A 25,613-nucleotide genomic window follows, 5' to 3' on the forward strand; every position below is an offset into this window, starting at 1 on the left:
TTTCTTAGAAACTACTGAACTATTTTTGCTGACATTCTTCCTCCATAAGGATAATAAAAAGCTCTGCTTTCAGGACCTTATTTGACAAGTATTAAACAATCCAAATATTACATATATCTCATTAGCAGTTCTGTTTATGATGGTATAGAGCCTGTGCAAAGTGAAAAAATACAAATAATAATTTTTTTTTTTTCTAAATATGAAATTCATATAAGCAGTGAATGACTAACACAGCTGTTTCTGTGGTATTAATGAAAAGAATGCCTAGTTTTAAATTTTCTTTCTCAAAGCCCTGAAAACAAAAACAGTGTTCTGCATGAGTTCCTCAAGCTCCGTCTTGCTCTGCTTCCTGGCAGGCACCATCATTTTTAAGTACATTTTAAGGCACATTTTTTCCGCTGTTAGCTGTGCTGCAGGGCACCATCTCCGAGGTCATTATCAAAGGGTTTCTTTTGTCGGCCTGGCAGCTGTCTCCTCTTGCCTCCACAAAGCCAAGGGCTAGTTTGGTCACACCGAAATCCACAAAGGTCCATGGTGCCAGAGCCGCAGTGAGACATTACACTGGTTCTACAGACTCCAGTGGACCTGTGCCAGTTTACCTTATCGGATGATCTGGCTCCATGAGAACAAGTCCCCAATGACTCACGTCCACCTCACACCTGGTGTTCATGGGAAGAAGTTGTTTTTCAAGCTGGGTCCCACAAATCCCAGCAAATAATGTCTCATTTCTCATAGAGCTTCTGTCTTCTAGGAGGCACTGGATAAAGTATGTGTTCAATGAAGATACTTGCTTAACACATACCCCGTGTCACACTATGCGGTGGGACAAAAAGGCAGAGTGTGCCATGGCATTGGGTCAGCAAGCATGCTCCACAGGCACTTCTGTGGGACAGCATTTGCTGGAGAGAAAGCGACTTCAGAATCATGCTGAAAAAAATCAGCAGAAACAAAAATCTAGTTTTCAAAACTGAATAGATTTACATAGTTATTTTAGTACAAATAACTAGCATTAAAAATGTATAGTTTGGTATCAAAATAAGAGGGAAAAAGCCTCTTTGCACCAAAGTGCTTCCATTCAGATAGATATTTTGGTTTGCTTTATACATGCATACCAGCATCTTGGAGTGCTACTGTAACACTGAAATCTTAATATAAAATTTGAAAAACTCTGAAGAAACAACTTTGAAATCCATTCTTGCTAACTTATATTGCCTAGTAAATACACAAGTGTTAACAAAGCCTCTGTATAGAAACCTATATATGAATGTAAATTCTAAACTAGATGCCCGATGAGAACAAGGATGTTACTTTTTAGATTAGCAGTAAGGCCCTTTTGTGAATGCAAACACTGAATAATAATAAGGAACAGGTACCTAAGCAGCAGTAGAATAAAACTCTGGAGTGTCATTAGGCAGCACAAAAAGGGAAATTATTTTAAAATATCAGTTAAAAAAATAGGTCTCCCTTAACAAATTATCATCCCGTTGTATCTGTCCCCACAATTGATTTTGTCTTCAAAAATGTATTTAATAGGCTCACAGGAAGTTGTAGACATTTAGAACTTACAGGTCATACCCTTGCCCTGCCAGTGTGGTTCCACAGCTCAAGTACAAATATATAATGCCATGTTTAAATCTGTCATGTGAAGCTTTTAACGGGCTTTATGTAAATTAATCTTGGTACCTGCAACGCAACTTGTACCGAAGGCAGCAACCTGCAGATCTGATCCAGCAGGCATGGGCTGGAGATCTGCCCAAAGGAGTAAATTGTTGGATATTGGATTAGAAGATTCTGGTAAACTATTGAAAAAGATCTGGAAGAGGCTCCTCTCTATTCTGGTTGACTAATACTTTCCATTATAAAGGACTCTTTCTCTGAGAAGCATTAACACCTCTGTTGTTTGTTGCAGGCCTTTGATATTTAGCAGGAGAAATCCCAGAGGCTATAGTGGTACCTATGCATTGCCCAGAGAAACGTGAGTCAGTTTTACCCCTATTGTAAAGTATTAAAAGTGCTGTCTCTCTGATTCATACACACAGGCAGATAAAATCAGGTTGCCACCCACATCTCTCTCACCTGCCCCCACTGCACTGATGGCTCAGCTGCTCTTGAAACAGTGGCTGAATTGTCACAAATTCCAGTCCAGCATATTTAATAATACTAAAACTTGAGCACAAAGATATCAGGTGTCTGCAAAGCAGGAACTTTCAAGGCAGCAACAAGGTAGACAGCTGTAGGAGGGGATTTGTACTGCCATCACTTTTAATCTGCCTGTTTTCGTGACAGGGGCCTTAAATTCCTTTCCTCTCTCCGGCCAAGATTGCTAAGCATTGTAGACAACCTGGTTGCTAGGCTGAAGCAGCAGCAAACACTGCTGTCTGAGCATGGTGCAGAGGTGTTACTTAGAGCTCCATCCAGGAAACTCCACTCCCATTCCTAATGCAGCCATAGCACAGACCCTTCACTTGGCCCACTGTCCCTGTGCTCTTCGTGACAGCTTTTTGTGAGGGCAGAAGGAACAGTTCACGTAAAAGTGTAACAGCTCTGATGCTGATGCCACCTCCTCACCCACTCCTGCTAGCCTTTGTGAGGGCCCCAGGCAGAGCATGATGATCTTCCAGCTGTGGGGATGAGAGGAAAGGAGTCCTTTCCCTTTCTTTTCCCTTTTTTTTCCCCTTTCCTTCCCTTTCTTTTCACTTTCCCTGCCCTTTTCCTTCCCCTGGCCCCATGCACTGCTCTAGCACATCCTCCTTGTCCTCACAGAGCAGCAGTGGTCACCAGTTAGGTGATGAGGGGCCAGTTCCTGGGAGACACTTTTCTACAGAAACAGTATAAATCCTCCCAAACAGAGGTGCCCCAGAATCCTTGGGATTACACCAGGAGCTCACTTCCATTTCAGGTAGCCTAGTTTTGCTCAAACTATTCCCAATCTGATACCCCATTCTGCTTGATTGGGGACTCAACCGTGTGCAGGCCAATTGCTTGTCCTGGGCTCTCAGTATCAATTTGTATACATAAAAGAATGAACATCCAGGAAGCAGTGGTGATGCAATACTGCTTTGCTGACGTGCTGAAAGGTGCTTGTAAAGCGGTGCAGCTTTCTTCTCAGGGAAGACCTTTGGGTCCTCATGGGACGCTGGCTTGTAGTAGCTAATCTATGCTAAATTAGACATTTAGCTGACTTCTCATGTGTGTAAATCTTTGGTATTTTGGTTGGAGGGCTCAATCAGTTCTTGTTTTAAAAAAAAAAAAAAAACACACCACAAAAATGTTTCAAAAATTATAAGTCACTTTAACTGTGATGAAAGACACCTGGCTTTTTGTCTATGCCCTTCATACAAGAATCAAATAGAAGTCTTTGCCAAGTACTTTTCCTAACAGTTTAGCATAACTACGGCTATGTGGAATTATTTATGAAAATACAATTAGGTACAGTTAGCTATGCTGCCAATATTATTAATTTACCTTCTCATCATTGTACCTGCAGCACCCAACAAATGACTGTAAAATTTCCCTTATAGCAAATGGTACATAAATCCTGAATTCAGTTCTATGAACATCTTTAGCTGTTTTATTTAGACATAAACCTCTTTTTTATCTAAATGTATTCATTTAATGATACATTGTAGCTCATAATTCCCTTATAATAATGTGTCTCTAATACTCTTGAAATAATTTTAAAGACACTAAGTAAAGCTAAGAAACCTGCCAAAATTGTAAATTTTTATATACATCTGACAAGCTGTTGTCTCTAATAAATAACATAGTGGGCTACTGAAAAATTTGATGTTTTACCTACCAGTTCAAACTGTCTCGTACATTGACTCAACGCTTTACTCACGGGCTATATTTTTTAATAAACATATATATACACACACATATATATATTCTATATGAATATACAGAACTTACAAGCTTCTTCTCCAAAAGGCTATATATGAAAGTAGCATATATTGTCTGTATCTTGCATATATTCTCTAAGGACATTAGAATCATTTAATGTGAAAGCTGAGAAAACACAATATTATATACAAGATTTGACTAGGATAAAAATGAAGACTTTAAAACACATTTTGTTTAAAAAAATAAACTTCTTCTGAAGAGCATACTTTTCACAATAAAAAATCCACAAAAAAGGTTGTTTTTCTAGAAAGCTGTCTGAATTCCCACGCCCAGCTCCATTTCTCCTTGTTTTTCCTTTACATTCACTGGTCTTGCTTCATCAGTTTTAGCAGAAGTACAACAGCATTCAAACAGCTGTACTGCAGTTTGAAGTTAAGAATACACAGGCTCTGGCGTAGAAGTCTCTGTTTCTACCAGAACATTTTGTCCAGTAGCTTGTGACCATGGCTGAAGCTGTGTGAAATGTACTTCTGCTGTTGAAGCGCCTCCTTTGCAAGAGTCTCCTCCTTCTCTTCCAACATTGTTCGGACTTGGTGAAGACTTATTTGTTACCATCTTGTTATTAGGAGCCTGACGTAAATCTGTGACAGCATTATGTACTGCTAAATTCAAACTCAAATGACCCTCATCATCATCTTTAAATCTAAAGGAATAAAATTAAAAATACTGAAAATTCAAGCTACAAACACAGCATTTACAGCAGAACATAAGAATAACATGTAATTAGATTGCTAAAACTAAGAATGTCAGCAATTAAAAGAAAAATTAAAATGCTATTTTCCACGTGGCACTCAAACAAAATACACTCTATGTGAAGGAACACCTGCAAAACGGTTCCAAAAAGTAGTTTTTATCAAAAATACATCACTTAACAGAAAATAAGAGATACTTATTCATAATTATATTTCATTTGCTGGATTTTCTTGTCCCAAAATGGAGAGTATGGCTTGTTTGTACTACAGAAGCTGTTGATATATTTATGTACTCTCTTTGGTGGATACAACTTGCAGGCTCAAAATATTCCTTTCGACAATCTAGGTTACAAGATTTTAACACTGGTAAAAGCTAGAAAAGCAAAAAGACTTTTTTTTTTTTTTTTTCCCTTGGTTTTACCACCTTTACACAAGGTTTTCCATCATGATAGTGAAACCTAAGTAGTTGTTGTACTCTCAGAATGTTTAACACTGAACTAAACTTCAGATAGCATTTAACTAAACACCTGGATGTCTTAAACAAAACATGAAAAAAATAGCTTATGATCTGAACAAGAATCAACTGGTAACATACCTGAAATGAGAATGACTGCTGACTTCATGAGGTTTTTGAAGATGTAGGGTCAATGTATAACTCCAGGAGAAACATTTCTGACAGATGTGGCATTTGTATTTCAGAACACCATTACTCTTGGAAAGAAAGGCTGTTGGAGTCATTGAAGGTTTGCATGTATAGATAACAAAAAATAATCCTTCGTTGAAAAGGGGAAAACCACACTAACTAGCTGGAAACCTTTTTGAAGTTAATCTCCTAAAATGTTTAAAATTTATGGGTTTTAGAACTTGTCTGATTTAAGGCACTCCAGTGAACTTGGAAATTCTCTGCGTTGGCCATCAGTGCTGCAGATATCTCCAACAGCAGTATGACACACAGCTTTCACTAAAATATATACATTTTACAATGCAACAGTGAGCCTAACTCAGAAAGATGAAGAAACAGGCAACAAGTGTGCTTAAGCACTAGAGTGGTCAAAACTGCATTTTAATATTGTGGCCAGACTCACCTGATTAAAAGTTATGTAAGCTTTACACACTTCATAGTCTCTCTATTTTCAGGTAACATACTAGTTCTAAGGATGGAGTACCAGCATGAGGAGAAAGGTGACACTGGATTTTAAGCCTTGAAAGGGGATGGGGTTGGCTAGAGTTCAAGACTGTCAATAAGCAACTGCATGCACCTAAGGTAAGCACACAAAATCTATAGGAAAGGATGAGTCAGGTATTTGCATAATACTTGCAAGAGTCCAAGAAATGTGTGCAAATTGATTCGACAGAAAAATGAAACATTTCATTAATTCACAAGAAACTAAACACACATAAATTTGTAACTTTAGTCTCATTTATAGCAATATATTCTATTCTGCTATTTAATATACTCACCACATGCACTCTCTTGTAAGGCCTTCCCAAAGTTTGTGAAGTCTGTGAAGTAAAACCACATCCTTCAACATCACAGCTGTAGGCATCTGAATCATTGTGTGTTTCAACATGTTTATGCAGATCATACGCATTCTCAAAACTGAAAACAAGGTAAAACAAATAACAGATATAATAGTACAGAGAAGTAGTCTTGTGGTTAGTGTTTAAGACTGGGAGGTAGTAATTTTTGGCTCTGAGAATGGCAAGTGAAAGCGGAAATGTGTAAATCTCTACCTCAGTTTTTCCACCTGTGTAAGGGGTATAGTACAGACATCTCTTTGATGTACTCTAGATTTCATTTTCCATTCCCTGTTTCTTCCCACACATCCACGCCATGCCCAAATCTTGGTAATTTTTCTACAACCATGTTGCAAGGCATCACCCTCTCTTTCTGTTCACACAGAGAAAATTCTCGCCCATTATCCATCAGGCACTTAATCCTCCCTGGTCTAGAAATTCAGATTATTTCCTTCTGTCCGCCCACAGTGTGAACACAAAACTACTTAAATATTTGTTCACTTCCAGTATACAAATGCTAGGCCTCTCATCCTCTCTGGCAAAGTTAAACATAATTTGTCGATGATTATATATTCAACTTGGTCTATCATATCACATCACAATGCCACTTTTTTTTTTTTTCTTTTTACATTATTTCATGGCTATGTGGCATCCTATGGTGAAAGCAGAAAAGAAACCACAACAGAAAAATATAAGTGAATACAGCAGAAGGTATAGTAAGCCTGCGGCAGAAAAATCACTCAAAGGAGAAGACTCTGACTCTCCCAGCAAACAGCAAGCAATCATGGCAAACCCCACAGTTTAAGGCACTACTGCTACACATTTCAACTTGCCGTGATGACCATTTCATAGTACACAGTGTCTTGCCAAAAAAATTCACCTTTTAACACTACTTGCACCAGAAGTTCATGAACTACGTCTTGGCAGCTGAACACAGATGAACAGCATATGAATCTATTAGATTTCTGCATTTAGCAGTTGATTATTTTTGTGGTTGAAAACTTTTGTTTCTTTACTAACTTCTATGTAAAATACTAACTCGATTCTACAGTTTTGCTCACATAGCTATGAGCCTCAAATTTTCTTACCTGCTGTCACAGAGGTGACAATGGAAAGGACGTTCATCACAGTGTTGGAATCTGATGTGTGCCTTCAGTGAGGAGACACTTGTGCATACCATATGACAAAAGGCATGATTAACTAGAAAAGATAGCAGAAAGAACAATACTTGAAGTTCTGTATCACAGCTTCACCAGAACATTGTCTGCTATGATAGATGACAAAAAGTGCATTAAAATATCATATTAAAATTAACAGCTTGTAATATATCTAGGAATAAAATGTACAGAGGAAAAAAAAATATAAAAATGGAATGGAGATACAATGAAGTGAGTAGTGTAATAATGGTCAACCTTACAATGTTTCGAACTACATTCAAAAAATAGATGGTAAGGGAAAAAGTGTAGAGGATCACGTTTCACTCTCTAGGCACTTACAAAAAGGATTATTATCATCTTGCCCTTGGCATTTTGGGAGCATTTCTAAAAGGTGTGTGTTGTCTGGAGGCCTTCTGACAGACAAGCACTGGCAAATCTACTTTTAGTGTTTAAGGTATTACCACTCTTCAAAAAGGTGGCAGAAAGAATATGTGCCTGTCCTCCGCCTCCCCGTTTCACATTCAGGTATATTTGCTTAAGGCAAAATAATGCTTGGTGCCAGCTACGCTGCCAGACTACAAACTACAATGGCTGAGACGCAGGTTTACTCTGACAACTCTGGAACCGAGGAGAACCTCTGGCTGATTGGCAGGCAGGACTGTAACACCTTAGCTGAACATACGAATCAGCGACCTAATGAATGCAGTAGGAAGAGCCTTAGTAAAGAAGTTTTGGATTTAGACAAAATCTGTTACATGCATTTAAAGTGCTCATGTTTTCTCAAAGAAGGAAGTACATCTCATGTATTGTAACAATTCTGGAATCACTCCCTGCACAAGCACTTTTTCCTCATAGTTTGTTTTAAACCACAAGATTATTTTTTTTTTTCTCTCCCTAAAATAATTAGCTTCATATGGAAAACGAATCTGGAATAACTTAATCTGCAAAGCTGCATCAGCAAAATTCAGCAATCTCTTGAAATGGGAGTATCCAACAGTTAAGCTAGTTGTCTGGCATGTAAATGTGTCCACGTAGGGAATGATTTCAGAATACCTAGACCATTTGCCTTCACATCATAGCTTATTTCAGAATAATTTCTTATAGGTAGGCAAGTTATTTAGAAGACAATTTCAATATTTATCTATACCAGCTATTATGAAATATGCTGGGGTAAGATTCTGGATATGTCATGTCTGCACTGGCAGTCTGAATTAACATGCAGACATGTATGCTGCCAGAATTTTTAAAGAAAGCTGAATCATGAATCAGGGAAGTGAATGTCTCTAATAACTGAAGGGATTTAGCTTGCGCCTAAACAGTCAGACCCAGGAATGCCTCCCAGCTCCCTCAGCCAAGTTCACATTGCAGCTGGTTTGCTGTGGCTTACTGGGACCTGACACAGGTTCATATCACCTATGTTCAGCCACTTTGTGATTTTCCCTGGCTGTGCAAATAGAACATGGTCTGAATTATCAGGGGACAAGGACAGCCAGGCACATTGTACAATTTACAATGGTTTAGGTACAGCCAGAGTCACCAGAAACAAATACGTCAGTTAGCCACTTGCTTTATTTAATATATCAAATCTATCTTAATGTGTATTATGTTTTAAGAAAACCAACAGCATATTTAAGCTGGCTAATAAAAACAAAACAAAAAATTAATTTGTATTTATTTCCAGTTTCTATCTAAAATAGCCTTGAGGAAAAGGAATAGAAATATTCTAGTTAACAAAATAAAAATAATCCTCTGTTTTCCAATATAAAATATAAAAATTAAGATATTTTAGTTAGATGTGTGCCAACTATAAAACCATTAAAATACAAACATTGTCAGTTCTGGTAGTTCACAGTAAGCATAAATCAAATGCATAGTTGTTTGAGCATCAATGTGTTGACTTGCAGACCATAAAAAGTCACGTTTCCTTAAGAATGCAACTAGAAAGTAGAATCTACCCTGACTGAGCAAGCCTGCACAAAGCTACTTGTATGTTTATACAAACTAAATGACTGGTGCCCAGGTCTGGCTACATGGTTCAAATATTCCTGTTCCCAAAGCACAGACCCACCCGCCTCTCCGCTTCCGCATTTCCTGTACGTCCAACAGCAATATCACATGTTTCCTTGTGCTTGGATGCTGTAGGATTCTTTCCCAGCAAGTCATAGCTGTTGTAGTATAACTTGTGGGAATAATGTGGGGACCTGAGGGAGATTGTGGTTAGGTCAAGGAAGGACTACACCATTTGAGTGAGGCCAACTATGTACAGCAAGGTGAGCAGAGTCGCAGGCCAGGCTAAAACACAGCTTTGGCTTTAACCATGCCCCTGTTTGTGAAAGCAAGTAAACAGGGATGCAAGTGAAGAACAAGCATTTGCATGGGAGCTACTGCAAAATAGGAAAGCCTCTTAAACTTTCTTATCAGAAGGCATGAAGAAGGTAATTGCCATGTTTCAGAGAGACCGCCAATGAAATTCCTACTGTCCAGTATTCGTAACATAGTTGCCCTGGTTCCATATATTAATTTTCTTAGTTGATATAATGATACTTATAATAACTCTGCAGTTTAACAAATCTGTTCTGTACAAGGTGACCTTTAGAAAAGTACTTTTTATTTTTCAGAGCTCTGACTTACCATGTCCCCTCATGTGATCTTGTAGAAGCTTTTCATTGGCAAAATGTTTCTGACAGTTCTGGCAACCAAATATTCATTCTGAATTTAAATACAAACTATTTAGTGGCAATACAAATAACTTACGAAAGATTTATTAATTAATAACCTATAGCTGTCAGTGTCATGAATAAACTAACAAAGCATTGAGACAGTTTAAATATTCTTCTTCATTACCAAACTCTTCAGATGAAAATTTAGTTTAGGCTTAATGAAAATGATTTTTTATCAGTGAGTTAATTGTATCCTAAATAGAACAACAATCTGTTCAAAACACTAACAGTCTGAAATTTGAGCTCTTCTGTCAATTACCTAGAATGGAGCTACTTTCCATCACCAAAACATCCACAATTCTTAAATATATTTCAAACACTTAAAACCAGGAAAAAACAACCACCTCTCCCTTCCTCTTTAGCATGCAGGAAAGTTTGCCAACTAGTACAGAGTTGATCAAGGTAGGGAGTGTTCTGGTAAAGAAAATACTTACTGGAAAAGCAAAACTAAAGAGAAAAAATTGTGTTTTGATTTGAAAGTAGTTAGATGCTCATAGGGATCACTCGCATAGATTTTGTAATCCAAGCCTGGTGTCTGTGGACTTTCTCTCTTTGACAGTCAAAAGCCTTTCCCATTCACAGGCAGTTTCCCAGTGTCAGGGGAACGTCATACTGGTGCCATGGGCACCAAAGGAAGAGAGGCAGTGAGGTGTCATAGCTGCCAAACAAGTAGCTTTTCTGCTGTTGCTCACTTTTTTTACCCTAATTCATCAGAAATGCAGAGTCAAGAGAACTTCTATGCTTTATGAAAACAACCGTCTTCCTGGAGCAAACCATGTTTTCATGTACCTGACTTATACAAAAAATATAAATATTTATGAAATTACATGTCCACGTTATCACAAAGCACCTTAAAGGAAAATTTCTTCTAGATATAAACAGAAATTAGTATATCCACTTACTATCTTCTGAAACTTGTTTCTTCGCATGATCAAAAAACTTAGTGTTATTCGAGAACATTCCTCCACAAGTAGGACATGCTACAACTCTTTCTTGTGTGGGGGTTCTTAAATGTTCCCATAATTTATGCTTTCCTTTAAATACACCTAAACAATCTAAAACAAACAAACAACAACAAAAAAAATCTGCACAAGTACTGTAGTCTTTCTTATGTAGAAACAGAAAAGGCTATTGCATACTTATGTCTTACTGTTATATTTCAAGAAACACACACAAAAAAGCTGCTTCTAGGGGAAGAAAAAAAAATCAGACTGGTACTATTACAAACATCACATGACATTAAGCCCACAAATGTCCATGCCAAAGCCAGATTATTTGTTACTAATCGGAATTCTTCAAGACATGTTGGTCATGTGTCCCTCTTATGTAAATTTCAGTTTTGAATCAGCAGAGAGCATGCTACTATACTTTCCACTCTCATGTATCAAAGTTTTTGCCTCCACATGTGTGCTCATACAGTAGAACAGAGATAACATTCTTTAGTACTTCTGTTGCCCCTCCCCATCACAGAACTCCAGCAACCTGCATGGTCTCAGGAGAACAAGATGAAGCAGTGAGTACATGTCAACTGTACATCTCCATGAACTCTGCTCTCTGACCTCTCTTTTTTTTATCTTTACATTTTCTGTCTTAACATACACGTTCACACAGTAGTTAACAGCAAGCAATCTGCTATCAACCGAACAATCCTTGCATCAAAGTAGCTATGTGCTCAGATCTCTTGAGATCAGGAACAGTTTGGTACTGTGGACACAGTGTAAGTTTTAACAGTAGAAGTAGAAAGCCGGGGCTATTGACATATGGCACTTTGTGGGGAAAATACCTAGTATGTGAACTTATTGGTGTAAACGGAGCTAAAAAACTACTTTCGGGAGTAACTTCAGACAGATGTGAAGGAATTGTGTACCCTGTCACATAAGGAAAAGCAGCCATGAGTCTCTCTCATCTACCTAACAAAGAAAACAGCTATGCAGAAAGCTATTTCCCTTGCAGAGCAGCCCACTCTCGCTGTACACTTAGAAATTCAAACAACTCAGACCACACCACCAGCTGGTATACTGAGGGTCCCTGGAAAAGACTGATCACTTCCCACCTGTTGTCCCAGTTCCATGACAACTGCTTCCTCATGGAAGACCTCACTGAGACCTTACTGGCCTGTGCTTGCTTGTTGAAAAAGTTGAAAGCTGTCTTTCACTGCCTGGACATTATGATTCACTTTCAAGTGCATAACACCACCCTGAATGTCAAGATCTCAGACTACAACATACCCTGTAAGACTTGGGACCTATTCTTTTGTTCCAAGGCAGGATCAATTATACCTTGGACTCAAAAGAGGTCTTCTCACTTCCTCAGTGATAGACAATCTCCATAATTTCAACAGGCAACCGCTACAGTATTTTAAAATACCCTATTAAAATGGCTTTCCTAACTTATAACTTGTACCTCTCTTGTTACAACTGAAGCTCATCACTTCTCATTTTTTCTAGCACAGACATGGAGAACAGATGATTTAACTCTTCCTAGCAGCAAGGCATTTCTTAAACATATCAGAAGACATACCATGTACCTTTTCTTCCACATTTCCCTTTTCCCCATTCTGTTATTTAGCCTGTGCAGTCAGAGAAGTCCCTTCACATGTCATAATGGGCTGTTATTTTCAACAGCTATAATCACAGTGATGTGTGATTTTTTGTTCCTCTCAGGACTACAAATTCTACACTATCAAGATACAGGAGTGAGTTCCGCAGCCAAAAAAAAAATGGTGCTAATCTCAAATCTAAAAATTGCTAATCTCAAGAGGGAAAAGGAACAAAATGATGTTGCCTTGTACCCGTTGATGGGATTTTGTCACCATTGCAGTGAACAGCTAACCCCAGAAGTAACTTTAACCCATAAACTGAAAAGACACCTAGGGAGGTTCACCAAGGGAATTCCAACCAAGCCTGGACTTTGCTGACACATTTTACAAGACATAGCCACACTGATTGGTTTAAGCTAGCACAGAACAATCTATTCCAGGACCTGAGTCCCACAAGTTGTCTCATCATTCTTCAGCAGAAAGTCTTTTCTTCTGGAAAGGTTCTGCTAATACACTGTGTAGCTCTGAAGCTGAATGGCATGCAAATCAAAAAGCAGTTCATAGTTTAGCCCTTACTCAAACAATCAAGGCATCTGCTATGAAAGACTGTCAATGGAATGTGGCTTCTACAATACAGCCAAGGGCAGAACATCAGCTTTGAAACCATGACAATGATTTAACACAAGAGGTAGCTAGCAATATAGAGAATGCATTAAAAATGCTCATTCTTATCACAGAGTTGAGAAACACTAGGATGGTAATTGTGTGTGCTTCCCTTGTTTAATGGGAACAGATAAAGGAAAGCAAAGAGTAAGCTTACCATTTAAAGATTAGCATGAGGAAAACAATCCTGATCCTGAGCAGTAGAATATAAGTGAAAAGTCTGTTTGAATAGTATGTGAACTATCAACCACAGGCAGAATTATGAGGAAACCCAACCCTGGTCAATACTGGCAATTCTCAACTTAGACAAATTGGGAGTTGAGGTCATTCAACCCCATGGATGACAAGAACTATTCCACTTGATTCATGGTGCCTATAAAATAGAAATGTTTCTGCAACTATTTAAGATAGATGAAAAAATATCTGAAGATCTCTCACAAGTTCCTATGCAATATGTACCACTAACTGAATTTTATAACAAAAGCTGGATTGAAATACTTTTTGAAACAATTTTTTAATATGAACTATCTTTCCAGTGACAGCAAACAGCTTTCTTCTGATCTGCAACAGTTTCTTCCTCAGTAGCATAAGCATGAACAGCAACATGTTGATAAAACCACACTGGGTTATTGAAGGTAACCTAAAAACAAAATAGAAGCAAGGAGAAGACACAATATTTTTGGCAAGAAATCAGCAGACAGGAACTTCGAATTAAGTGTTTTTAGAAACCAAACAGACACAAGCAAATATTGCAGTAACTTTTAATTAACTCACCCCAACACAGAGACAATTACATCAACTACAAAAATGTAGAACATTCTACAGTATCCACCACAAAAAACATGTACAGAATTTTCACCTACCATCTAGTAGTCGAAAAGTCTGTCTAGACTAGTTGAGTGAATACTACCCATTCTTTGGGGCAGGGATCTTTCTGTTAATGTATTTCTGTTGATTTATTTCTTTGGTATATTTTTACCTCCTCCCTTCACTTTTACCTGCTCCTACTCATAAGAAGGCTATGAGGGCAGTGCAAGTAATTCCAACAGAAATGGCAAGACTGCACAACAATTAAAGTGAATTAGGTGTTATGGACACAGCACTCCACGAGTCAGTACTTAAGTGACAAGGGGGACTAAACCTTAATTAGCCTCTGCCTCACTCCAAAAAAATCCACACCTGTAGAGTGAAAATCAACTGCATATTGCATTTTCCTCAAGTAACACAGGGTGTCATTCAGCCACATACTATCATTAGCCACAATTCAAAGTTTTCCTCTTGGTTCAAAATAACTTAACCCCTTAACCTCTCTGCTGTGCTGGCACCATTTTGTAAGGCTACACATTGAACTGGGACAAGGAATTGATCTGGCTTTCATCCAGATCAAAACAATGGGGAGAGGAAATGGGAAACAGGTGAAATTCCTTAGGCTGATATTGCCACCCCTGATAGCTGCCAAACGAAAAAGGACCTGGGGGTGCTGGTTGACAGCTGGCTGAACATGAGTCAGCAGTGTTCCCAGGTGGCCAAAAAGGCCAACAGCATCCTGGCTTGTATCAGAACTAGTATGGCCAGCAGGACTAGAGAAATGATTGTCCTCCTGTACTCAGCACTGGTGAGGCCATACCTCGAATCCTGTGTTCAGTTTTGGGTCCCTCACTACAAGAAAGACATTGAGGTGCTGGAGAGAGGCAATGAAGCTGGTGAGGAGTTTGGAGGACAAGTCTTATGAGGAGCGGCTGAGGGAACTGGGGCTGTTTATCCTGGAGAAAAGGAGGCTGAGGGGAGACCTTATTGCTGTCTACAGCTACCTGAAAGGAGGTTGTAGCATGGAGGGTGTTGGTCTCTTCTCCCAAGTAGCAAGTGATAGGACAAGAGGAAATGACCTCAAGTTGTGCCAAGGGAGGTTTAGATTGGATATTAGGATAAATTTCTTCACAGAAAGGGTTGTCAGGCTTTGAAACAGGCTGCCCAGGGAAGCGGCTGAGTCACCCTCCCTGGAGGCGTTTAAAAGACCCATATATGAGGTTCCTAGGGACATGGTTTAGAGGTGCACTTGGCAGCATTAGGTTAATGGTTGGACTCAAGGATCTTAAAGGTCTTTTCCAACCAAAATGATTCTATGATTCTTGTTTAAACAGCGCTTTTATTTTTAAAGAAAAAAATATATAAATAAAAAAATAGATTTAGAATTATCTGGTTTTAATCATCCTAATCTCAGTAGAGTGGATTAAACTAAACTGCTAGGCATCCTGTGTACGGAACAGAGCATTCACACAAGGAGTTAATGCAGGCAAACTACTGCATTTTAAATTCATACTCGAATGCATTTCACAAGAGCTCCCTTAGGGAGACAAGCCCTTATTTCCTCTGAAGGGCTTGAAACATGATCTGAGAAAACCAAGGTCCTGTGTATATGAAAGCATATAGGCATATTAAGGTGAATCAACTATAAGTATTGAGCTAGACTGTGATCGAAAGCCTCTTCACTTCTTAATCAGAGTAACCATATGGGTGTTAATCCCATTTTAATTTGTTGGCACCTTCTCTGTAAGTGTTCTGTTGGAACTTTCTTAAACATTTTTTTATATGTAAATAGGAGAGAATTTTTTCGGGCTGTTGCCTGAGTCAGAAGCTTTACCTTTGGGGAAACTGAATCTGACACAGTAGGAGGCACCACAAGAGTCAAGGGAAGCTGTATGGGTGATTCTCAAAGAGAATTATATTCATAACTGTGGGAACATATTTGCAGGAGGGTGGGAAAGGCAAGTAGTTTTCCCTGCCCTCAAAGTTCTTTCGCAGTGTGCCCTACCCCACCTCCTGGGTCTAGTCTAGCCTGCCTACTAAGTTGGGAAACATTCTTTTAATTAATAAAATTCACAACATGGTTTGAACTTGAAAAAACATGTATAAAAAGATTTAAGAAAATGCTACGGACTAAAGGATTCTATTGGCCAAACCTGCCCAGTTACATAAATGGAAAATGAAGCAGAAGAAAAATCTTCCTGTTGATTTCATTTTTTTTTTTTTTAAAGCATGTTTTCGAAAATACTGTGCTTACTGACATATAGCGAAATCAAATTCTGAGGGCTTTGAAGTTTTTCTGAACCTCTTTATTTTTAAAATAAATAGACCAGTCACAGCAGTATGTGAGTAAAGACTGATTGCTATGTATTAAAGAGCATTAATAACAAAAATAACTACTGTAAAAAATACGATTCCTATAAGCTATGAGCCATAATGACAATAAGATTTATTTGTAACAATAGTTTGTAATCAAACGATGCAAACAACACAAAAGTTATCATAAATAAAGCTCTGTACTATATGTTTATGCTTCCAGTTTTAAAAATAAGAGAATGGGGTACTTCCATGCTTAATTCACTAGTATATAAAAGCCTTCATTTACAGAGCTGTAGTTTCTCACAGATTGACTCAACAACAGAATTACCTCTCCATATAAAATTCAGTCTCAGATTTTTATGTTGTTCCTTATTACATGTAAGGAAAACTAATTAAAAGAGAGGTATCAAAGCATTATATAAGTATAGATATTCTAAATTCAAAGCCAAAAGAGCCAAATGGATATTTCTAGACATCCTGTTCAGTAATAACATAGAGGTGAGGAGGCATTCACCTTCTATATATGCTATGGCACTAATAATTTGTGAGCTGAAACCTTAAGAGGAAATTGGAAATAACTTCAGATCTAGTAAGGAGAAGGTTAGCAAAGCAAAGAATGGGCTATCACCGCCATCAGAAAACAAAAGTAATCTCACTCCATCACTGCAGTATATTTACTCAAACATCACACTGATTCTAATTCAACAATGTGATGCACGTGAGGGATACAAGACCTATGTAAATCATCACCAGTCTGACATTCCCTTCAACGGAAATATTTTCAGCCTCATTAGTGTTTGTTTATAACCTCAAAAAGCACAGTTTATGTCATAAATTGTTTTTATCACAACTTTGATATGAAGAAGTCATAGATAATAGAGAACTAGGATTTAAGGATGATAACACATGAATCACTGAAAGGCCTAGAGAGACATAAAGAAAAAAGTATCAAAGGCCTTTGTTTCAATTTGTTGTTCAACATTACTAAATCTACATCAGATTTGCCCATATGTGGTTTGTAAAATTGTTTAGTTTTACAGTTTTTCTGGTTTTGCCAGTACAACGCATTTCAGTTGTTTCTTCCTCACCGATATTTTATGTTTTCAGTTATATCATTTAACTCAAATGAAACAAAAACCTCATCTAACATGAAAAAAGGTAATCCAGACCAGATAGACAATTTTCCTGAACTATTACTTTCTCTAAAAACTATCTTGCTCAACAGTTACACAGAAGGAGATGGTAAGAAAATGTCATCTGCAAGGCATCACACTTGTGGATGCAAAGATAATGCTCACTAGCCATAAATAACAGTTGAGGTTCTGAGGTCAACAGTGACAGAGAAAGTGCTTCGCTATAATGTTATATCAATATGACATCACTCCTGATCAGGAATGAACACTTCCAAAAAGAAGGAAAAAAATGTATATAGGCAGCACTATTTATGTTAACATTGTTAATAAAGGTAGTAACTGCTAACCATTTTTGTTTACTTGATTCAGAAACAGCACAGTCAAAACTGAATGGATAATGATTTTATTTCATACAAGACGCCAAAAAATGGTCAAGATACAAACTATTTTTAATTGAAACCAATCTTTGCCACATTTGAACATCAGACTTACATGAACAGCCCATTGCAAATGTCTTATTTTCGTTCCCCCTCAAAAAAATTCCTGCTGACTATGGAAACGTCATATGTTCTGTTGCCTTTCTTCAGACATACAATAAATGCTCTGGACCTGTCTACAAACTACCAAGTCCATTAATTTATCATTAAATTATATTAAAGTTTTGAATATATGCTTTTAAAACACAAGAGAAGTTGCATCTTTGTCAAAAAGATTATTTTAGTCACCACAAAAAGAAAGAAAATTTGAATTGGAGGTCACAGATACAATGCAAATATGTTGTTTACATTTTTGTGAATGCTATTGTAATAATTACCATTATTACTTACAAAAAGAGTGGCAAACATTATTCAGAGGTGAGATTAGCAAAAATTCCCAATAGTGAGTCAAATCCTAAGAACGCGAAGGTAAAGTTAAGAAAGGAAAATATAGCAATATCCCAACATGTTTCACTTACATCACAGTTCTCTCAATGGCAAACAAACTCCTCTGAAGTCTTTGGTAACTGATGCCAGTTATGGCTGTTATGCCAGCAAAGCGTGGTGCAGTGCCCGTAACTGAGAACCTATGAATTTCAGTTTGGTGTGGTAACTGTGAAAACTGACATGCGTTATCAGCGCTCTGGGATCTTTCGCCCCAAATTCACAACTTCTCCACCAACACTGGTACTGCTCTCAACACAATAAAGAAGCAACATTTTACAGAACAGTGCATGAAATCTGCAACCATGTGCCACAACAGTGAGAATGCCAGTAGTAACTTCACAATCTGCAAGTAAGCTCAGCAGAGAAGCTGGTAATTGCTATCTACAGATAATGCACTCTATAAAACTTGCAAATTTCAGTGGCAAATAGGTTTTCCACTGTCTCACAACTGCAGCAATACTAGAGTGTTTTGTACCTTAAAACACAACTTTTTACAGAAAGGCACTTCATAGATTCATTAGGAAAATTTTGTCAAAATAAGTATTTTCTTAGGTATATAGTATAACACTTCTCAGCTTAGGTCATGGAGACATTGTTAATGTTGGTCTAATGCTACTTTTTTCACCTTTAATTAAAACTCATTCACCTTTAATTAAAATGTCTACACCTGTAATTATACTTGATTACAGTCTTAAGAATAAAGAACAGGATGCACAAGAGCCAAAATAGCTATATTAAAAAGTCTAGTATATTATTGCTGTTACATCCATAGAGACTGCCTATCATTTTCTGCAGAATCGGATTTTTTGGTTTTCCTTTTAAGTACACTTAATACTATTAAAAAGATGTAAAATACAATACCCATCATAAAATAACACCGGTGTATGCATTACAGTGAGGCAAATACCATACAAACAATAAAAGTTTCAATTTTTCTATAAAGATTCATACATGTGCTACTTTGAACTTTAAATTCTTAGGCAGCAGGCTAGTTCCCTGAAAGGGAAGAATTCTGACATTCAAAAACAATTTGCTAAATTCTGTTTTAAACAATTGCATCTGCTGAGGCCCTAATCTTAGAAAAAAAAAAATCCTCAGCAGAAGTTCTCATGATATCACCTCTCCGGTCTCTTTCCATATTATAATAGTAATATAGTAACAGCTATCAATACAAACAAAAAACCAGGACACTCAGATATGAAGTAAAAAGCAGGTATAAGCCCTTGTCTAAGGGCTTCATGCAGCTGGGTCTCAGAAAAGCTATGAACATCTGCAGTGCAGGTAAAGTGAAGGCAATTTTATTTTCTAGGCTAGGAATAATTTTCCAAAATACAATGTAATCTCTGTGATAAATGAGACATAACTGACCTGCTGTTTCCAGGGGGTGCTGTAGGTACTCTTCCAAGTGTTCTGCAATACGATTACAAAATTCCTCCATGCATTTCCCTACAAAGGAACATTCTTTCCATTCACATAGTAAGATCAGTTCAGTGTTCTTAAATTTGCTCCCAGGGGGACCTTCGCCTAAGATCATTAGATGTACAGAGAACTTTTAGTTATCATGTTACATTTCTGTAAATTTCTCTTGTAAAAACAGCAGTTAAGATTACATGACCCTAGATGACATGAGTGTTTTTTGGTTGGTTTTGGTTTGTAGTGGTTTTTTTTTGTTTTTTTTTTGTTTTTTTTTTTTCCCATCACTGGATGTGTTATTTTAAGAATTTAAGGCCATAATTTGCAAACACTTACACCTTGCCAGCAGCCACAAGTTGTAACATTTTCATGACAACCATACAGTAAGAGTCTTATGATCACCATCTCAAACATTTGCTGAAGATGCCTTCATTGCAATTTAACTTCACAGCACTACTGCAAAACCTCTTTCCACGTGGAAAGCCAAAGTAACGATTACCAAAAGCGTAATTTCGACAGTTACTTTAGCCTGACATCAGTAGGGCCTCCCACTGAATAAGGCTGGTTCCACCCACCTATTCTTGTTCTTCTGAAGATCCAGCTCCAGAATTGGCACAGCCAGGCACTAAATGAATGAGAAAACTGATCCAACTGAAAGCTAATTTTTTGGGGTGAATGATAGACAGACAGCTAGATCACTTTTCTGGTCAACTTGATACATGTTCGTATCAGTATAAAGAAAGCAACAGGAATATACACCTAGGAGAAACATGTCAACTGTTTTTTCATGACTGAACAGATATAGCAACAGCAAACTTCATTAAAAACTACTGGCCCATTATAAGTGGTTTTCTAGCCCCCTGCTCTTCCCTGTTTTACCAGCTTCAAAGATCTGCCCGTTCAGCTGCTCAGAGCACCACTCCCTGACTTGCATTATTCCCAGCAATCTGAATTAGTTTTAAGAGTTTAAATAGCCTCCAAGCAGATCAGCTGTTGGATCTCAGCCAACAGCAGACTTTGGAAAGAGGATGGTAACAAGCAGCTGGGAGGAGGTTCTTCATTTTCTCATCAACACATACAAATCTGGAAGACAAACTCTGTCCAATAGCCTAAAGCATCACCATAAAAGTATGACTGTGTCTTCCCTGATGCTCTTACTGATTCTATTGATTAAAAAAGCCAGGCCCTGACATAATACTGGGTTAAAAAAACCAGTGTGCAAGCAGAAAAAGCATGCAGGGAATCAGTATGCCAACTAAATGGTGTTAAGCAGACATTGTCAACATTACTGTCATTATCTTTGTACTTTCTGCTACCAAAACCACCAATTTGGAAACATTGCCCCACCAGTAAGTTGATTACCAGAAAGCTTCTGAGAATTTATGACCAGTCTTAAATTACAAGTGGGACTCTTCTCACATGGTAACAGTTTAATCTGAACTGCTACAGCCAACCCTTTTATTTCACCAGTGCCCCATTTTACCAACCTGAAGCAGGAAATGCTAGCATCCCTGAGGGTAGACTGAAAGGTGAGAAGACTGCCATTTATGCTCCGTGTTACATAACCAATTGTCAGGGGGTTTAATAAAGCTATTCCAGACACAGTATTAATACTACTGGAACAAAATATTAAATTAATTAAATATTAAAAGTTATCAGTATTCTAACCGATGCCGGTCTTCACAGTGACCTAACAGGCAGATTAGCCAAAGGCAAAAACGACCCGAGAGCAAAACTCTGCAAGCAACCTTGAAATCCTCCCGTCCATAACAACAAGGACCCCCAGAGGCTCCCCCTCCCCCTGCTGCCTCTACACCCCACCCGAGCCGCCCTGAGCTGCTCACGGCCGGGGGATCCAGCCCTCCCCCGGGCAGGGAGGCTCTCCACACGCCTGACCAACGGCACTAACCGACCCCGGACTGGGAGGACGAGGCAGGGGGACGTTGCAGAGCGAGACAGGTACGAACGTGCACCTGCGGCGAGTTGCGCATGCGCAGAAGCTGCACCCAGCACAGGGGCAGCGGCGTTGGGGCGCTCCCCTCACAGCCCGGGGGAACGGGCGAGCTGCGGCCTCCACCATCCTTGTCACGGCGAAGGCGTGGGCGGTGGCCGAGAGCCAGGCCTTGGGCGCCTCTCAGCTCCGCTGCTGAGCGCCGCATTTCCGCCGCGCTCCCATTCCGCCGGAGGAGCTGCGGTTTGCCCCGCGGTGCTACAGCCCGTGACTTTACCTGAGGCTAGAGTCAGCGCACGCGCGCGGCCCGCCGACCGTTAACGGCCGCGGTGGTGACCTGTTTCCACCCCCGCTGCTGTTCGGCGGCAGCCCAAAACGTTTATTTCTGTTTTCAAACTCTTCCTGTGTCGAGATGTTTCCCAAACCTGAGGGTGCCCGGTGTGGGGCCGCGGGCGGTGGTCGGCCGGGGGTGGTGCAGGCAGGGCAGCACTATGCCGTAAAATCGGCAAATAAATAAACTCTTAAAAAACACGTTTTAAGGTTTTAAAAGTATCATTTCTTATTCAGCGCTGGGGCTGGACCAGTCGTGGCCCTCCATAGGTCTGCCGCTGACATGGCTTATATTGACAGAAAAATTACATATTCATTACAACTCTTGACAACCATTAAAATATTCCATGCCTATTCTAACACAAGCTATCTGTTTAAGCAATGTTAAGTAACATTCACAGGTTTCTCACTTACTTCTCAGTTACCTGTTTTAAAATAATATGTCATAAATCTGTGTCAATTTTAAGAATGGGGTATGATTGCTAAGTACAAAGGTTCTATGGTTACAAGGTTGGTTAATCTTTAAAGGTTGCTATCTTAATATCCTCCTAAACTATGAGTTCTACAAACCCTTAAAATACAGTCTAATAATTAGAAATAAAGGTATCAGCACACCTTGGCTGATGCGGGCAGTTGTGTATGTAGGTGTGTAGATGCAGGTGGTGGGGACGTACCTGCGCCAGACCTGATCCCTTTTGCTTCCTTTATGGTGCAGGTTATCAAGGCCTCACAGTTCATGGAGTCCCCCAGTTTCAAGGAGGCTCAGCAGTTGAAAGTAGCTTGTCTTGCAGGATCCCTGGGAGAGCTGTCAGCCTGCAGCTGTGGCACAGGCCCCCATTTCTGGTGCTGGAGCTGAGGCTGCACTGCCAGCTCATGAGCAGGAGTGGGAGAGCAGCTGGTGGGAGGTGAAATGTCAGAAGAGAAGCAGGCAACGTGCTCTGAAGGCTTTTATAGGTGGTAAAAACACATCTTTCTATGACTACCGTTGTAGCTACCACTGAACAATTCCACTTGCCACTGCCTGCCCTCTGATTTTTTCTTTTTATAGTGCTGTTAGTTTAGACTAAACCCCACCATTTTCAGTATCTTTCACACCAAACACAGGCAACTTTAAAGGTAAGACTGTATTAGCTGACAGTGCATGCTGGTGAGAGCTGGAAGTCATTGTAGCCACGTATAGGAGACCACACACATTCGGTTACTCCTCCCAGACTCCGGCAAGTATCTTGTGCAACAAGAATTTGTGATCTCTTGCAAGTATTAATTGATTACAGCAAGTTCTTGCTCTACTTGAACTACTTCTTAAACCACTCTTCATTTTGATGAAGTACTTACACTTAATTTCTAGACATTTTTAAAAGTAGGTAGACTCAGAAACACTGGCTATACTGCGAGAAGACAAAAGTAAATTAAGGAGGAAATGTGTATGTTGTACAATTAGAATGACAGCTATCCCTTTACTAATGAGAAATGCTCTTGGGGTGACTGGATTACTTTAAAACAACAGCAGTAAACACAGTGCTCTTTTCTAAGACCCTTCTGCCAGGAACAGCTCATATCTCTATTCAACCCACTTCTTACTTCAACAGCCACACAAGTGTATCATGCCTGGAGGAAACCTTTGAGCATGTTGGGATTTGCATGTATTTCATGGGAAAAAAAAGTAGTCGAAAAGGGAGGAGAGCGAATGAGAAGTTCATCTGCCTTCAGGACAAAGTTTCTCATTTTTCTCTTCAGTTATGCAATTTAAGCTCTTCTCTTTTGCACCTTTAAAAATGGTGCTTTGTCACTGATTCCACTGTCTCTTCAGCAAAAATCTGTTTGCGTCAGCACGGACTACACAGGAGAACAATAAAGCAACTGTTCTGTACTTTTTAAGACACACACAGCCCCCAAATTAACCCGCACCTGCCCAAATAACCCCAACCTATGCACCTTTATTTACTTTGAAAATCAATCCTGAATTCTAGATAACTAGGGCCCTTGGGCAAAAGTGCCATCTGAACGTCAGTCAGGGAAAGGTATTTATTCCTGTGAAAGCTCAGACTAGGGTGTTAGCAGAGGCACGGGTGTGGAGAGATGGGAAGAGGAGCTCACACATGCGGTTGGTTTATTTTTTACCTACCAACAACGCAGCCAGCATTACAGATTGAGAGCCATTCTTTTCTATCTGCATATAACAGAGTGTGTTTTACCTTTGAATGTAATTTATGGTAAACTGAACACACACTAATGCCTCCCTCTATACAAGTAACAGAATATAGGCTCTACTAGAAAAAAGCATCTGAATGCAATAATCACTAATATTTCGTTAACAGCACTGCATCCACAACTGCTCAGTACAGCAGGCTGCTCATGTATTCTCCCACACAGTTTTTAGCTGAGCTTCCATTGTATTTCCTTCCTTCTCAGCCCTCAGGTCCCTCTTTCCCCACAGTTACGAATCTGTTTCTTGATGTTTGCTACATGTGAGAGGTGCAACTCTCGGGGACACATTCACGTGAGCTTGCTGAAAAGAGCCAGCTGTGTTGGGAAGAGACACATAAATGAGCCAGTGGCTTGCAGGAAGGCTGGCAGAACTCCACCAGTATCTGCTCGTGCTAACAGCGCCCAGTGCGTCAATCCCTACACAAGCCGTTCTGGCAAACAAGCCAGAGCACGTGCTGTCTCCTTCCTTAAGCGAGTATCACAGCAAGAACCTCAGACTCACGCTGGTAGGAAAATGGCAGAAATCTATAGAAAATTGGCATCATTGGTTTCTCCTAATTTTAACTCCTCATTCTGCCATTACTATACTTCCTTTCTCATAGCCATTCACATTTTTGCTACATTTGCTGAACGTCTTAAAAAGTTTTTAGAGTAAAAATCTATAAATAAACGGAAAAATAAGGGAAAGCACTCAACTGACAGCACAAAGACATTAGAACTTAAGCATTTTGCTTTAAATAAATCCCTAAACTCAGTAATTGCTTTTAACATTGGCTGCTCCACAGCCACTGTAACTACTAAGCAGCTTTTTGACAGTTTTAGCAATTAACTAGGCACTGTAACTGGTTGAAACAGCTCATGGAAGAGGCAGAAAGACAAGAACATTACGCTACAAATGTTGATGAAATCCTAACTCCAGGGACGAGACTGAAGTCTCCTGGACAAGTCTTACCTTCCCTGCTGCACTCAGAATCCATCCACTCTGCCCCTCTCAGCTCGGCTGTTGGGAGTTCATGTTTTGCTACAGTGAATGTGGACTTTCTAGAGAAATGACCAAAGGTGTCAGCCATCATTAGCTGTACTGCAGGGGCCGAATCCCAGCCTGAACTGACTGGTATGCTTTGTTGCTGGCAGCAGTACATGTGCAGAACAGCACTTCAGCACTCGGCAAGGAAAAGAAATCTAGAACAGCTTTCTCAAAGCATTGCAGGGCAAGAAACATGTTTTCCAACCATGTTACAGTGTGCAGTAAAGTACCTGTGCTTTTCTACAGTGTTCCAACATTTTTAATCAAGAAAATGGCTTCTTGTCATATCCAGTGCAAATATCATGGTAGCATC

General features: G+C 39.2%; 1 pseudogene; it reads right to left on the reverse strand.

Annotated features, from left to right (window-relative positions):
* Positions 1-3,361: 3,361 nt before the first annotated feature.
* LOC136110731 (histone H4 transcription factor-like) lies at positions 3,362-20,038 on the reverse strand (annotated as a pseudogene).
* Between the last annotated feature and the right edge of the window lie 5,575 nt (positions 20,039-25,613).

Source organism: Patagioenas fasciata, chromosome 1 (assembly GCF_037038585.1).
Source record: "Patagioenas fasciata isolate bPatFas1 chromosome 1, bPatFas1.hap1, whole genome shotgun sequence".
Taxonomy (NCBI): Eukaryota; Metazoa; Chordata; class Aves; order Columbiformes; family Columbidae; genus Patagioenas; species Patagioenas fasciata.